Genomic DNA, 15853 nt, shown 5'->3' with positions numbered 1-15853 from the left:
GCCTTTTTTCTTTCTTGCTTTCTCTTTTCTTCCCCCCCACCCCCCTCCTCTTTTTTCCCCTTTTTTTTCTTTTTCTTTTTTTTTTTTTTCTTTTTTTTTTTTTTTTTTTTTTTTTTTTTTAGGAGAGGATGCAACATTCCTCCAGTCCCACCAGAACCTGCTTTGATTAAATAAATATTTCTCTAGCCTAACGGTAACGTTTTTCACTTTCTGCTCGAGTCCATGTCTGATTATTATTTAAAAATTTTATTTCCAGGAGCTTGTCCCTCCCCATTCCAGCCCTATTGAGAAATGTAGATTATGGCTGGGAACATGGGATTTGAATTTTAGGAGGAGGTGAACCAGTAAAGAACCTCTATCCAGGCTTCAGAAATATGGTTTTTTTCATGTTTCTGTAAGACGCTATTTTTATTATTAGCAGAAATGCATCTAAATTAAATCATGTCTTGAAAATCTAAAGGAGCTCTAATTTTTGCTTTTCTTTTTTGCTATTTTTATGCTTTTTTAACCTTTTTCTTTTTTGTTTTTTATTTTTTATTTTCATTATAACTCAAATAATTATCTTCATGGTCTGTTTCATAGCTCTGAACAAGGAATGCAGTTGCGGTCAGTTTTTCCGTTTGGGAGAACCTTAATGTAGATGTATTTTATACTGCAAGGTAATAAACTGCATGTTTGTTAGTACCTATTATAATGAAATGTCTTGAGCTTTCCCTGTTTCTTAACGTGGGGGTTGACATTTGGAATTTTGACAAGTCCCTTTAAGTGGGATGGGGGTGAAGGAAGAGGATCAGGAATTTGACTGTGCTGTTGATGCATTGCTGGAAGTGTCTGGCGTTTGGGAGAAAGTCGCAGGTTTTAAGACTCAGGGTTCGATAGGTGCCACGGTTCTGTGGATGTTGTACCTGCCACCCTGGTGTGCCCAGTGACCCAGGCGTGCTGTGTCTGAGTCCTGGTGGTCGCATTGACTCCAGAGGGGGACCAGTTTGCATTTAAAAGCTGCCCTTAAAAATCTGTCACTCCCTGCTTGCTTGGTTTTAAACCTTGTCTGGTTTTATGGAAGAATAATTGTTAATGTACTCATCTTTCAGAAAAAAGAAAAAAGAAACCAAACAAAAAAAAACAACACCCCCCCCCAAAAAACCCCACCAAAACAAAACCAACCCCCACCCAAACCCTAAAAAATAGCCAACCCCAAGCAAAAAAAAAAAAAAAAAACAACCCAAAAAAAAAAAACCAACCCAAAACCAACCAAGCCCCAAACCGTGGAGCCCTGTGGGAATCAGAATTTTTCAGGGCTGCTTGGTACGCTGCCTGGGAAGGTGCATGTAATTTGTAGATCTTCTTGCTGAACGTGAACCAAACGTGGGTTGAGGAAGAAGTTGAGGCGAAAATAAAGTAACCCTTGTCTTTAGCACTTGGGCTAACTTAGAAAAGTGCCTCTTTTTCCCTGAGGCTGTGGATCTGGTGGCCCCGGCTGCGGGTGCTGCCTGTGGCCACGCTTTTTGCAGAGCAAAGCAAAAGGAAATGTGTGGGGAAGTTGGGGAGCAAACGAGTGCCTGTGGATGCTCCAGAAACAGGCACCTCCACAGGGACGTGTGCGAGCGCGGGCTGGAGCCATGGATGTTGTCTCTGCGCTTGCATCGTGAATTCGAGCTGTGTGCCGCTGTCCTCTAATTTCCCATGACAACATATGGATCCCATAAAGGCAAACATGCCGAAGTGCATCTGTCTGGGTAGTTAACACAAACCAAACATCCCCCGCTCGAGATCCCGCTGCTCCTCCGGCCGCGCTGCGCGGAGCCCTCCTGCCACAGCCCCTCGCTGCTCCGTCTTTCTTCTCCGTCGCGCTCCCGGGACGAGCCCGAGTGCCCCGAGAGGGAGGAGGGCAGCAGGCGCCGGGTCAGAGGAGCGGAGGGGTTAAGCGGGGAGAGGGGCGTGCGCCCTGCGGCCCCCCACCCTCCTGGGAGCTGGTCCAGCCCGAGCAGGCTCTGCCCTGGGGTCAAGTCCTAGGACATCTTTCCCTCCCCTCCTGGCAAGGCAGGAGCTCAGGCTGGGAAGGGAAGCAGCAGATGAGCAGAGGGCAGAGGTTTGCCCCTCGTCCTGGACACAGACGTCTGGAGGCTGGGGAAAGAGAGAGTTCCCAGTTTTCCAGGTTGCAAAAAGAGGTGGTGAGGGGAGGCTGTGTGTGAAAAGAAGGGAAGGAACAAGTGACGGCTGCAGGACCAGCGGATAAACCACTACGCAAACACCGAAACACAGCCAAGGAATTAAGGGATAATTCGCACAGAAATCGTTAGGTATGATTACATCTATGTGCACGTGTGTCTCCTCTAAAAAATTTACTTCCCATAAGATTTCTTTGTTCTAGGCAAAAAGACAATCTGCTTGCTAAAATATAAAAAGGGACTTCCCTTACTTTAATTAGAAATTTTGATACAGCCTCATCTGCAATTGTGTGGGTGCCTCTTGTTTCTATATGTGTATCTCTGCATACGCATAGATGGGATTTTGGGTTCAAATAGCTTTTAATGTGCTTAACAGAAAGAAGCTCTTAGTATCAGATCTGCAGGGAAAATAAGACTGATTTTCCCCATAGGAAACTTGCTAAAGACACAGCTGAATTATTAGATTAACCCCTTTTTTTTGTCTCGTGGCATATCTGATGTATTTGCGCAAAGATTTGTATCATTTCATTTCTGTTATTTTGAACAGACAGAACGGATAGCGGCGCTTTCAAGGGAAGTTATTAGTTGTAGAAATGTATACAAATTAAGAGGAACAACTTTGAAGCAAAATGTTTTTCCAACACAGAGAATACGGCTTTCTGGACAGGACTCTCAGCAAGAACGGTTGTTATCTTTAACATGTAAAATGGGGGTGAGCAGCTCTGGTTCCCTGGGTCCTGCAGCGAGATCAGGTCTTCCCCTGGAGACATGACCTGGCTGCCAGCGGCTCAGGAGGCAGGGGTGGGCCAGTTTTGCATAGGGCTGTGGCGAAAGCACTGGACTCAGCTGAATTTTTAGGGATCCACGAGCATATCCCACTGCTCGCCACCCAGCACGGGGGGACTGGGGGCACCCTGCGGTGCCGGAGGCTGACAGGGCACGAGGGGCTGATGTATGGGGAGAGCTAAAAAAAAGTTCCAGGCTATCTTTTAAAATTCAGGCTTTAAAAATTATTGTTGGGAGGGGGGAGATTCAGCTTAGAAAAAGTCTCCATAATATCATCCACTTCCATAGCTGTATGCTTCTTGGAAATGTGTCTGAAGAATCAGAACAAAGCATGGAAGGCCAGAGTCCTTGAAGGAGCTCCAAATGATAAAGTCTGCCATTCATTTTAAACACTGCGTGCATTGTGGAAACACAGGTCAATTTGAAGGCATTTGTCAGATTTCCAGTTCCCTCTGCTCCTTTGCAATGGAAATTTGCAATCAAATCCCTGTGCTGGAGTTAGGATGTCTGCCTTGATCAGTTTGTATGACTCTATGCCCAAAGCACTGGCCAGGTAAGCTAGCTTTTCCTTTGGAAAGTTTGTTTGTGAGGAGTTGAGCAGGAGAAGGGGGGAAGGTTGAGGGGAGTTGAGCTGGAGCAGATGTGTTTGTTCTGGATTTGGAAGGGGGAAAGGGCAGGCAGTCGGCAGCGATGGATTGCACGGGGCTTGCTGAGCCGCAGAAGCGAGTTGATACCATTTAGAGACGCCCAGCAAGAAGCATGGAAAGGGATATTCCAGCAGCAGCACAGTCATTGTTGGGATGCAAAAATGCAGCACGGCTGGAGAGCCACACTGCTGAGCAATTTCAGCCAGATAGCAGGGATTTCTTCTGGAGTCATGTTTGCCTCAGTTACTGGGGGGGCTGCTGCCCTTATTCCTGAGACATGGGGTGCTGGAGGGGGAGAGACTATTGCTCTAGAAGAAATGCTGTAGGGTTTGGGGAGGTTTGGGCTGAGGGACATGTTCAAAGGAACATTTATTCTTTTGTTTCCAATCTATTTCTGGGGTTATACCTGATTATTAAAAGACATCGTGCTGTAGGCAGTGGGAGTGACAGGACCTCTGTGGGCTATTCCAGCTGTCCCCAAACCTGGCAAGGCTGCTGCACTCAGGCTGAGTAAACACCCCTCAGTCAGACAGCAGGTTTGTAACATGCATTTGCTTGTTTTGCAGGCCATAACACGAGTGGATGTGTTTGCCATGGAAATAAACACTTGGAATACATCTATATGTTTCTTGGCTTTTTGAGAGAAATGAAGAAAAAAAGTCTTGGCATTTAATTAGGAGTCACTAACCTGATAAATATTGAACATCATTTCTTTGTGAGCGGCTCCATGTGCTCAGAGTACTCTATGGATGTATTCCACAATTGCACTTATTTAATGCCTGTATCACCTCGTGTCTGTTGTATTTATGTTGTCATCAATGTCAGATTTAATTAAACAATTAAATCACTGTCACAGTAATTTCCCTAGAAAACTATTTTAAATGAAAAATCCCACAATAAATGTTTGGGAACCATCTTAAAGGGAAAAAAGAGGGAAATAAGTTACAAAATAAAATTACAGTTCCCCCAGAATTAGGGAAAAAAAACCCCATGTTTTCAGCATTGAGAAGAATTCTGGACTACAGGGTGGTTTCCACAGAATTCAGAGCGTGTCAGCAGGGAGACCAAGACACCTTGGCTTGTCTGGGGGCTGGTCTGGGTCTGTCAGGCGCAGCAGCTGCACAGGGACCCTGGCCCAGGGCTGGCAATTCCTGTGCTCACCCCCGCGCTGGGGCCAGGAGCAGTGACAGCAATGCAACCCTCTCCTCTCTGTGCCAGCCAGGTACCCAGTGCTCCTTGGAAAATAGTCCATCAGCCTCCTTTCCCTCAGACTTATTTCAGAATTAAGCTGGAGATTTGCAGGAAAGTCAGCATTGAATTATTCACCAAGTTAAGCACCAGCACCAGCTGCACTTACTATATAGTAACCACGTCCTCCACCCCTGCGTTGTAAGCAGTGAGAAATCGGATCTGACATAGCATCTTTGCTGCACTTAATCAAACAGTTCATCATTATCTCTCTGTAAATATCTGCTCCTATTCCTCTCAAACCTGTACTTCTTCGCAGAGAAAAATCACAAACACGAGATGCAAAATTCATCAGACAAGATATCTGCAGGAATCGCGCTCCCAGCCGCACGCCACAATATTACCTGTATTTAACATAAGCACATCTGACATCTGCGGCGACGTGAGCGGCGCATATTGAAATTGGGGGCCCGGGCTGTGATTGCAGCGCCGCGTCCCCCGCAGCCATCCCCAGCCACCCCGGCCAACAATGCTTTCATTTGTGCCCCGGGAGGGCCGTGCCGAGCCAGCAGCGGGGGCTGGGGGGCCTCGCTGTGCCCCCGCTTCCCCAGCGCCCTGCCCCAGGGGATCCCTCCCAGCCCAGCACCCATCCTGCCGCGGGAATCCTGGACAGTGTTTCTTTTAGGTCCACGCTGCGCTTTTATTGGAATGCAGCTCTGCAGATTGGGTTATGGCTGGGCTGCGTGTGGTTTCTGTCAGCCCTGAAGTGTTTTACAGCTGGAGATGATTTTGGGGGGGGGGGGGGGGAGGGGACACATGCAGCCTGTCCACAGCCAGGTCTGATGTTCATCTGCTGCTGTCTCTCTAATTTTTTTTCTCCGTGTCTCCATCAAAAGGTGAGGTTGGCACTGGAGGGGGTGATGATGACAATGGCAACACCAGGTCCATCCCTTCCCGCTCCTCGTTTGAGTTTGGTTCTCCCAAAAGCAATTTGCCAGCAGATCCCTCTTCCTCCTGTGGCCACAGCAAACCCAGGCAGCTGGTGTGCTGTGCCCGGGCTGGGCAGCCCGAGGGCTGGGCACAGGCTGGCTGCAGGCAGTGCCCCGGGGGGACTCCTGCCCCAGCCAGCTCCACTTGTGAGTTCAAGGCACAAAACCTTTAACCTAAATTCAACCAGCAAACCCCAAAGCACTCGCTCCATCAGCCCAGAGCCGTGGCAGGGTCTCCACAGCCCCCTTGGCCCTCACCTGGACCCGTCCAGAGCCACCCGCAGTGCCCAGAGGCTCTGCCACCCGAAGGGCCTTGCCAGAGCATAGGCAACCAGAAACACATTTTTTTATACATGGGAAAGGGGAAAATGGATGAGGTTGCACAGAACCCTCCTCCAAGCAGGAGAGGCTGTGCTGGAGGAAAGTATTGCTCATAATGACACTTAAGCCCAGACACTTGAATGCTAAAGGTTAAACTTACATTCTTCAAGAAAGGGCTCCTTGCCAGCTTGAACTGTGTTGTGTGTTCACTATTGCCTCCTCCTCCTCCTCTTCATCCACTGTCAATCCACTTTTGGTATGTTTTGAAATAACTGAGGTTTTGGGATGGATTTTTTTCCTCCCCTAATGTCTGTTCTCTGTACCAGTTCTCGGCCCTATGTCTGTCACAGAGTTAAAAAAAAATTTAGAAGTCAGTTTAATGCCTGTACAAAAGTGAAGTGTTTTTTTCTTAGCTGCAAACTACTGTAGCTTCAATCCATCAAAGACCAGCCTCAGCATATGTTCTGTCCTCCAGTGACACACAGTTCATAGAACACCATCCTCCACCTCCTGTCCTCAGCTGAATAACCAGAATGTACATTCTGACAATCAGGCTAAAATTGGAATTAAAACACACATTGAAAGACTGATATACGGTAACAATAGGGTGGCGAAATCATTTTGGGGACAATCCCCACCAGGGCTGGAGACGAAACTGATGGCAGTGCTTCCAAATGCTCAAGCCAATGAAGAAGAAACAGGAAAATGCCCACCCAGGAGTAGCACTTTAAGATGAATTTCAGCATAATATGAAGAAACAGACATGCAGTTTGGATGCTACATTTAGACCTTACTGATCAAAGAGCACCTTCTCCATATACTTTCATGCTTCTCCCCAGAGATATTTCCCATAAAAAAATAATGGAAATAATATTAGATTGTGCATGCCTTCTAAAGCAGCCTCTTTACACAGCCTCATGCAGGCTTTTCGTAGAGAATCAGTCAGGTGAAAGCACAGAACACGGATCCCTACATCTCAGCAGCAGCAGCAGGTAGAGGAGGCCCAGACAGAAGGCTGGATCAAAGGCTTTGAGGAGGAGCACGGAAAAGAGCCAGAGTGAGCTTCAGAAGTCAAATGCAATTTTTATTTGGGTTCAGAGATGATAAAAGGCCAGGGATGTTCATTTTCCTACTTCCTGCAGCAAGGGAACGGGGGGCTGCAGGGCTCCGCAGCTCGCTGCAGTGTATTTCTTGGCACAGCCCTAATTGTATCTCCTGGTCCCAGTGGAAGTTCACGCTTTTTAATATCTCTTATTGCTTCTGCAATTGCTGCCACCAGTCAGCAATCACAAACAGGAAGCCGTGAGTCAGCAGAGCCACAACCCGTGGGCTGAGAGCGGCCGGAGCAGAGGGACGCTCCTGGAAAACACGGCGAGGGCCGAGGCGGCCAGGCCCCGTGGGAACGGTGCCCGGACAGGCCCGGGAGCTGCGCGGAGCCTCGGTTCCCGGTTCACCCTCCAGCTCCCACCAGGAGCCGGGATAAAGGCCCTGGTGCCTGGGCCTGGGCGCCTTCGGAGAGGTTTCCCAAAGCTGGTCCCCAGGGCTCGGGGCAGTCATGGCAGGGTGAGAGCAGACAAGGACACTGGGTCCAGTTGCCTCTCCGTGCTCCAAAAAGCAGATTTTTTTACCCCGTTAGGGGGAGGCACGGCAGAGAGGCAGCAGTGACCCCTCAGCTGGGATACGTCAGCATGACCCCGTTTTCACACCAGCGGCACCCAGGGCTTGGCCACAGCACGGCTCACGTAGCGGGGAAGCAGATGATCTATTCCCAGCCTGGTTTCGTCTGCTTCCTAACTGTATTTAGCAGCGAGTTTACTCCAGACTGAGCCTGCGTGAGTAAGTGTGTATGTAAGGGTTGAGGATTGGCTGCAGCAGGCAGAGGGTTTGCTGAAAGGCTTGTTAAGGAAGCACTACTGACCATGCAATCCAATTACATAATGCTTCAAAAAATAACCGTGCTGGGAGTTGGGTCTGGGCAGTGCATTTTGGCAGCAGAAAGAGGTATCAAATGTTCATCTTCCAAACCAAAGGCTGACACTGTATTTGTGCCACAATGTGACACTGCACCTCGGCAGTAAACTGCTCTAAAGAGGAAACTTGCTTCCAGGGGAAATGCCTGCTGTTCCCTTTCAAGGCAGTGCTGCACCCTGCAGACCGACGTTATTTGAGTCCTTGTAAAATTACCACTAATCTCTGCACTCAGGATGCCTCGTGTTTTATGGGCACTCGTATGACGGCAGCTTTGTTTTCTGGGGGGAAAGGAGAGCAGGGAGAAGCAGGCACCTGGCCATCAGCAGTGGCTCTCTCGGGGTTTTCCTCAGCTCCCTATCTCGCAGTTCCTCTCCGCCTCTCCGGACAGGACAGACATTCAGATGATGCACAGTATTTACTGGAAATGTCTGAAAAAAATCCCCTGTCCTGCCTGAGGAAGATCCAGATCCAGTCCCACTGCAGGCAGAGCCTGCGTGGAGCTGTGCATCCTTTCTGCCGAGATGGATGCTGGTGTAGGGGACTGAAGGCTCAAGCTCCAGGATGGCTCCACGCACACGTTGTTCGGGATGACAGGGATTTAGAAACCCCGTCTCCAAACAGCACTGGTAGCTTTTATCGTAGTTACTAATTTAACTGCTGGGCTGCTCCGAAGGCGTCGCAGAGAAGGCACATTTCTGGTGAATGAGGCAACAGCAAGCTAAGGATATTCTTAGCCGCTGCGCAGCTGCCTGTACCTGGGCTTTGGGGCTCGGCTGCTGGCGATGCTGCATGAGCCGCGCCGGCCACCAGCGCCCGGCTCTGGCCCCTGTCCCCGCCTGGGCACTGGGGGCCCCTCGGCCGGATCGCATCCCCGGCCCCGCCGGCGCGGGGAGCCCCCGGTGGCACGGGCGAGCCCCGCTCTGCTGCCGGGCCGGAGCAGCGGCGCGGGCGCGAAGGGGTTACGGGCGGCTCGTCCGGCCCGGCCCGCCCCGCCGCCTGCCCCGGCGGCTCCCGGCTGTTCCCGGCTGTTCCCGGCTGTTTACCTGGCAGCGCCGGCCGGAGGCCGCGCTGACATCAGCGCCGCGCCCCCTCCCGCCCGGCCCCGGCCGAGCCTCGCCCGCCGCGGGGCCGCCGCCGCCGGGGCAGCGCTCGGCGAGCCCGAGCGGCCCGGCCGGGCCCGCCGCCCGCCTTCGCCCTGCCCGCGGCCCCGGGCACACGCGGAGCCCGGCGCTGCCCACCCACCTGGCTGCCACGTCGCAGCCGCGTGCTGGCCGGGGGCCACCATGCTGCCGCTGCTCGCCGCCGGCACGCTCTGCCCCGGGCTGTCACATCGGCCTCTCCGGCAGGCCCGGGCCCAGCGCAGGTGCTCGCCCCTCCGGGGGCTGCTCGCTCCAGCCCGCGGCGGAGCTGCTCTGTGGATGCTTTCTTGGTGCATGTGGGCAGGGAGCCAAAGTATGCAGCTTAAAGGAAATGTTTAATAAAGACACAGGAGCCTCAAATTGTTTATTTTTCCTTGCAGAAAGGTGGAGAGACGATGTCCCTGGAAAGGCTGCCGGGCCAGGCGCGGGCCGGGGGCCGAGCCGGGGCTGACACTGCCTCTCACCTCTCCCTCCCCTGACGGCCCCGGCCGCGGGGTCATAAACCGTGGGGGGAAAAGGCAGCCTATTAGTAACTCTATTAAGTCTCCATTAGTTAGGTGTGAACTCATTACTCTAATATACCTGGAGGTGGGATCCCACTTGCAGGACATTAGCGCTGCAATAAGCGCGTTTACCACCCGAGCTGGACCGAGCGAGGAGAGGATGGAGCAAAGGAGAGGAGCCTCTCCACATGTGGAGCAGCACCACAGAGAGCCCTTCTTGCCACGCCTGCCCTGGGCCAGTTGAACCTGTCCCACACAGGCTTCCTCCCTGTCCCCACGGGCGTTGTCCGTATGAGCAGTCCCTAAAGCGGCCTTCGACACCTTCCCTTCCAGCCACTGAAACACCCTGCTCATCCGCTCACCTGATGAGCGGCTGCACCATGGGAAGCTGCTCTCCCACCCTGTTGTGGAATCAGCCATTTGGGTTGGAAAAGTTCCCCCAGCACTGCCAAGGACACCAGTAAGCCACGTCCCCAGGCGCCGTACCACGCAGCCTTTAAATCCCCTCCAGGGGTGATGACTCCACCTCTGACCTGGGCAGCCTGTGCAAGGGCTGCACAGCACTTCCAGTGAAGAAATTTCTCCTGATTGGTAAATAACAGAATATCCTGAGCTAGAAGGAACCTACAGGCAATATCGAGTGCAATTGCAGGCCCTGCACAGGACAGACCCAGGAATCCCACCACATGCCTGAGAGCTTTGTCCAGCACTTCTTGAACGTCCAGTCTCAACCTCCCCTTAGCCTGGCCTTTTCGATGTGTTGGTGTTTTGTGACAGGAGCTGTTCTGCTGTCTGCAGCTGAGCACCCTGTGAGGAACTTGGGCAAACTAAATAATGAGCTTATAGGAAATCAATTAATTAATAATAGATAGGATGCAGGAGCAGGGCTTAAAGGGGTTTGCTGAGTTAGCACAATGAAAAATATGATTGTGTGTAGAAATCTGTAGATGTAGAACTTTTTCTCCACCCTTTCAGTAGCTTGAACGTGCCAACATGAGATGCCTGAGCCCCCACTGCCCTCTGCCAAAGCCCCTCACAGACAGGCACTGTTTGCCCTGCAGAACACAAGGACTGCACCATCTCCTCCCCATCCTTACTTGCACATCAAGGCTGCACAAAAACACAGTCCATGCAGAACTCTTCCCAAAAGTAATTTTTAAGCCCATTTGTTCCTAAATAGCACAAAACTGTACATGATCACTGAAAAAAAGTTGTTCAAGAGCATACAAGTAGGATTTTAAAAATTATTTCAGGAGGAAGCATGTTTCTAAGATCTGGTTTCTAAGATCCTTGGCCAAAAAGAGTATAAAATTAATGGTATTAAGTTCCTAAAAATACTCTTGAGGATCTGGGAGTCGGAACAAGGGCTTGGATTCTATTCCTAGCTCTGCCACAGACTCACTGTCTGCAATGAGGCACCAGCTCAGATGGGACATGGGGCATGCTGGAAGTGCCCAGGAATGCACTTCAGAGCTCACTCCCCCCACTTTTTGCCCTATCTCCCATTTTGTGCAATGGGTACAAAAGTGACTCTGGTGGAGCAGAGCACATGAGATGGGATGTTGGTGTAATTCCTCCTGGTGTGTTTCCTGAGTGCCATGAAACCATGTCCTTTCACGGTGCCTCACTGGTCAAGCTCACCTGCCCTTTTCTTCCTTCCCTGTTTCTCTGGAATTAACTCTTGAAGTTCAAAACACCAGCAGGTACAAATCATAATTGTTTGAAGAAAAAATAAACTACCTGCTAGAAAAGTGCTTTCTCTGTCCCGGCAAACACAGCACTTCCTTGCACTGTCCTCCTGGTCAGTGGCAATTTGTCTACTCTAAGGGTGCTCAAGTCCAATGCCCTGCAAAATTCAGTATTAAGTCTATCTCTTTTTTGCCCTGAACAGGAGAGACAGGCATCCTTAAAATGCAACACTTGTTTTTAGCCCTGGAAAATCCTGAAATATTCACCTTTTAATATGTTATATCTAGGAAAATTTTTCATCATGTAAAAATTATTTTATGGGACTTTCTCACCCTGTTTTACTGTTACCCTGTTAACTAAGGTACCCGTTTCTACATGGAATCCCATACAAAAATGGATTCAAATAATTGTGAAAGTTTCTAAAATTTGAACAAGTTACTAGTGGCAGGATGCCCAATGACAAAACAACAGCCCATCAGCAAAGCCTGAGCTGAACTCACTGGTGGCTTCTCTAATTACAAAAAAGGAACATCCCAATGGTACTTTGACAGAATCTCAAATCCCTTTAATTCCCTGTGTGTCTTAGCTATGAAACCACTTTTGGCACAGTAATTTAAACTGCTAGATAGAAGATTCAAAGTAGCACACTTCAGTGATAAATGGTAAAGTTTATGCCCCAGAGTTGCTTTTACACCAGCATGAGGCACTGAGATGGGACGGAATCCTGCAGATTGAGTCCTGTATGGATCCCAGACCCTGCCAGGTTCTGCCATCAGTGAAAGTATTCCAAGAGAAATGAAAACCCAGGCAGTGAAAACCTCTGCTCACCCCACAAAAAGGAGAAAAAGAGACTGACATTTCCATGGGTGAGTCTCTCTGATGAAATCAAGTATTTAAATGACTTCTATTTACACAGGATTTTGAGAAATAATGCTAATTTGCAGAATTGGCATCTGGGGTATGAGTATATATACCCTGAGAGAGCACTTAGGGAGCCTTTGTGAAGCTAAGTAATAAACGCTTTGTCTTCACCACACTATTTATGGGTTGCTTGGGGGCATCCTGCTCTCCTCCTGCCCCTACCTGGGCATAAAATTATTGCCCAACTAGGTTTTAATCAGAGCAACAGTAAATCTGAATGACCACACATGCACAGCCATTCCTGCTCCCTGATCTTCAGCATTAATTATAAAGTGAGACTGTTTACACAGTACATACCACTTTCCTGACTTCTTTCTTGTTTATGTCTAAACCTTTATGGACATAAAACTTTGGAATTTGCTTTTGGAATAAAACTGCAATTTAAGTGGCAATAACTGCGTTGGAAAACAGCTCAGCAATTGCTCCCGCGGTGCCGCGGTCACGGCAGGTTTGCACTGGAGCCTCTCCCACTGGAGTGTGTTGGTTCAGGTCATCTCCTTGCTGTCCCAGCTGGATGGCTCCTCAGAAATTGCAGCTTGAGCCTGCTCACAGCAAACACTCCAGCTTTCCCTCCCGAGTCCCTTCCTTCACTTTTCCCCACATCTGGCTGCCCTTGCATGTCCCCGCGCACCCCGGTCTGGGGTTTGTGCTGCTCCCCCCGTGCCAGGCTGGGGCTCAGGTCCTCACCCTCCCCTCCCAGGCTGCTCACCTGGCAGCCTCTTTGCTTCCCCAGACAGAATCTGTCCCATGCCCTAAGACACCCCCCTAGTCAGATTTCCCCTGAAAGGGAAATTTTTCTTGTACAGTAAGTCCCTACCAACAAAAGAAACATCCATCAGATGCCATACACAAGTGAGGGTACCAATAGTAAAGTTACTCATGCTCCACAAGCACTAAATTATTCCTCATCACACTGGCCTGGCTGCTCATTTTGTCAGGCTGTCACACAATAAATTAATATGTTGGCTGTTTGGGGCTGAGAACTCTTCTATTTGTTCAGTAAAACAGATACTGCACACCCCGGGCACCATATAAAAATAATAAATTACCATAGCACACAGGCAAGGTATTACTTGTCTCTCTCCTTGCCTTTACTTTATCCCCTCCATCCTCTGCCTTTCCTCTGATCAATTCATCTTCCATTTACTTTCTATTTCTGTCTGTAGGTTTCACTCTAATACATACTGCTCCGATATTCCAACCATGCCACCTGCTCCACAAGTACAACTACAGAGGCTCCACGGATGCGGAGAAGAGGAAATCAACAAAAGTTCAAGGGGAGGAGAAGAAATAATGTCTATACTGCATACTGCAAGAGTTTTAGGAAAAAGGAATCAAGCCTCTACCTGGTGCTGTCTCTTACGCTGACTTGGATGCCTCCTGATTCCTGCCAGACTCCCTTTACTCTTCACATCCAACACAGAAATGTGGAGGCTTGGTAGCCAGAGGAATCGAACAGCCTTCTCTTGTAGGCAGGTTGGGAAGTGTTTGACCCAATCTCCCTTGTAGGTTAAAATGTCCTTTAATTCTGGTGGGCTGTGTTGAGATGGGAATGAATAAACTCTCTCTTCATTTTAGCGTCCAGCTCGTGGAAGCTGCACAGGCTGGATGTTAAGTCTGTCCAAATTCCTTTCCTCTTTGGCAAGGTTATCCTACCTACAAAAATAAGAATTAAAATTAAGGTTTTGTTTGGCTTCTTACAAATTCAGATCCTGCCCCACGTTTTCGAGGACACAGTTCCAACCCAAGTTTTAGCACACAGGCTCCCCAAGAGCACCCGCAAAGTCACAGGAAGTCATCAAGTTATTGCAATACTAAGTGCATTATGTTTCCAAAGCATCATATAATCTTAACTAATAAAAAAACCAACAGAATTTACTGTTTGTTCTTAAAAAAAAAAAAAAAAAAGCAAAGAAGCAAAATTTAAATATTTATTGAAAAGCTAAATATTGTAGCCTTGTGCAGTTATTGGCAGGCGATGCTGTGCAAATAAAGCCCCGGCCGGCCGCTGCCTCCCACATCCCTGGGCGCTGGCCCGCGGCCCCGCTCGCCCCGCACCGCCGGTTCTGAGACAGCACCGCCGGTTCTGGGACGGCACCGCCGGTTCTGGGACGGCACCGCCGGTTCTGAGACAGCACCGCCGGTTCTGGGACGGCACCGCCGGCTCCGGGACGGCACCGCCGGTTCTGGGACGGCACCGCCGGTTCTGGGACGGCACCGCCGGTTCTGAGACAGCACCGCCGGTTCTGGGACGGCACCGCCGGTTCTGGGACGGCACCGCCGGTTCTGAGACAGCACCGCCGGTTCTGGGACAGCACCGCCGGTTCTGGGACGGCACCGCCGGCTCCGGGACAGCACCGCCGGTTCTGAGACAGCACCGCCGGTTCTGAGACGGCACCGCCGGTTCTGGGACAGCACCGCCGGTTCTGAGACAGCACCGCCGGTTCTGAGACAGCACCGCCGGTTCCGGGACGGCACCGCCGGTTCTGGGACGGCACCGCCGGCTCCGGGACGGCACCGCCGGTTCTGGGACGGCACCGCCGGTTCTGGGACGGCACCGCCGGTTCCGGGACAGCACCGCCGGTTCCGGGACGGCACCGCCGGTTCTGGGACGGCACCGCCGGCTCCGGCCCGGGCTCCGGGACAGCTCTGCGGCTCCGGAAAGCGCCGCGGCTCCGGTTCGTGTCGGGCCCGCGGCTGCCTGCCCCCGCTGCCACGGGAGCTCTGGGTGCGGGCAGGAGCCGCTCCCCGGGCCGGGGCAGACATCGGCACCGCCGGCAGCGGCCGGTCCCGGGGGTGCGGGGGGAGCCCGGCCCGGCCCGGCCCGGCAGAGCTCCAGGTGAGCCGGGCTGGCCGAGGGCGATCTCTGCCGCTTCTGGCATCTGATTCCCACCCCTCCTATCCCACGTGGCCGTGCATTAGTGATGGGCACTGCTGGCAGATGGCAAAGTTCGAGCCGGGCTAATTAAACATACCGAGCTAATAACCTTCCATTTTGGGACTGGTATAATTCATAATTTAATGTATTGCTGCTGAGACATTAACCTTTCAATGACTGGCACAGTGCCCACAGCAGCCTGAGTGCTGACCATCTTTCAGGAAAATGAGTATTATTGTTAAAACAGGTATAAATCATTCATGGCTTCAGCTTTTGTGTCAAGCTGCACATGAAAATAAGTAGTAGGCTGGGTAATTTATTTACCTTTTGGTGGTTATTCTTATGATTTCATGATCATATTCTCTGATTCATAAACACTGGCCAATTGCCATTCTGTTCTCGTTTTACCATTTCAATATTGCAGTGGTTATTCTGATTTCCATCTTTTAACAAGTTCAAGACTGGTGCAGAGTTGCTTGATCCAGACACAAACATAATCTCATTTCAAGGAGGAAAAACTTATTTAAAGCTAATTCCACAGTATTCAATGCAATTATTAAAGCTACCAACTTGTTACAATTTAGCATTTTGCTAAAATAATTGTTTCTTTGGAAACTGATGCATAAACACACAGATGAGAAACTTTTCAAAAT

General features: G+C 50.3%; 1 protein-coding gene across 1 annotated transcript in view; it reads right to left on the bottom strand.

The window, feature by feature from the left end:
- Positions 1 to 15853, bottom strand: part of ZFHX3 (zinc finger homeobox 3) — a 447971-nt gene that overhangs the window by 128036 nt on the left and 304082 nt on the right. The window contains 1 exon segment of the mRNA XM_053987325.1: positions 13669 to 13978. The gene's annotated coding sequence lies outside the window, so the exon portion shown is untranslated.

Source organism: Vidua macroura, chromosome 11 (assembly GCF_024509145.1).
Source record: "Vidua macroura isolate BioBank_ID:100142 chromosome 11, ASM2450914v1, whole genome shotgun sequence".
Lineage (NCBI taxonomy): Eukaryota > Metazoa > Chordata > Aves > Passeriformes > Viduidae > Vidua > Vidua macroura.
The sequence above is the reverse complement of the archived record's forward strand: the minus strand, read 5'-3'. Positions and strand labels throughout refer to the sequence as shown.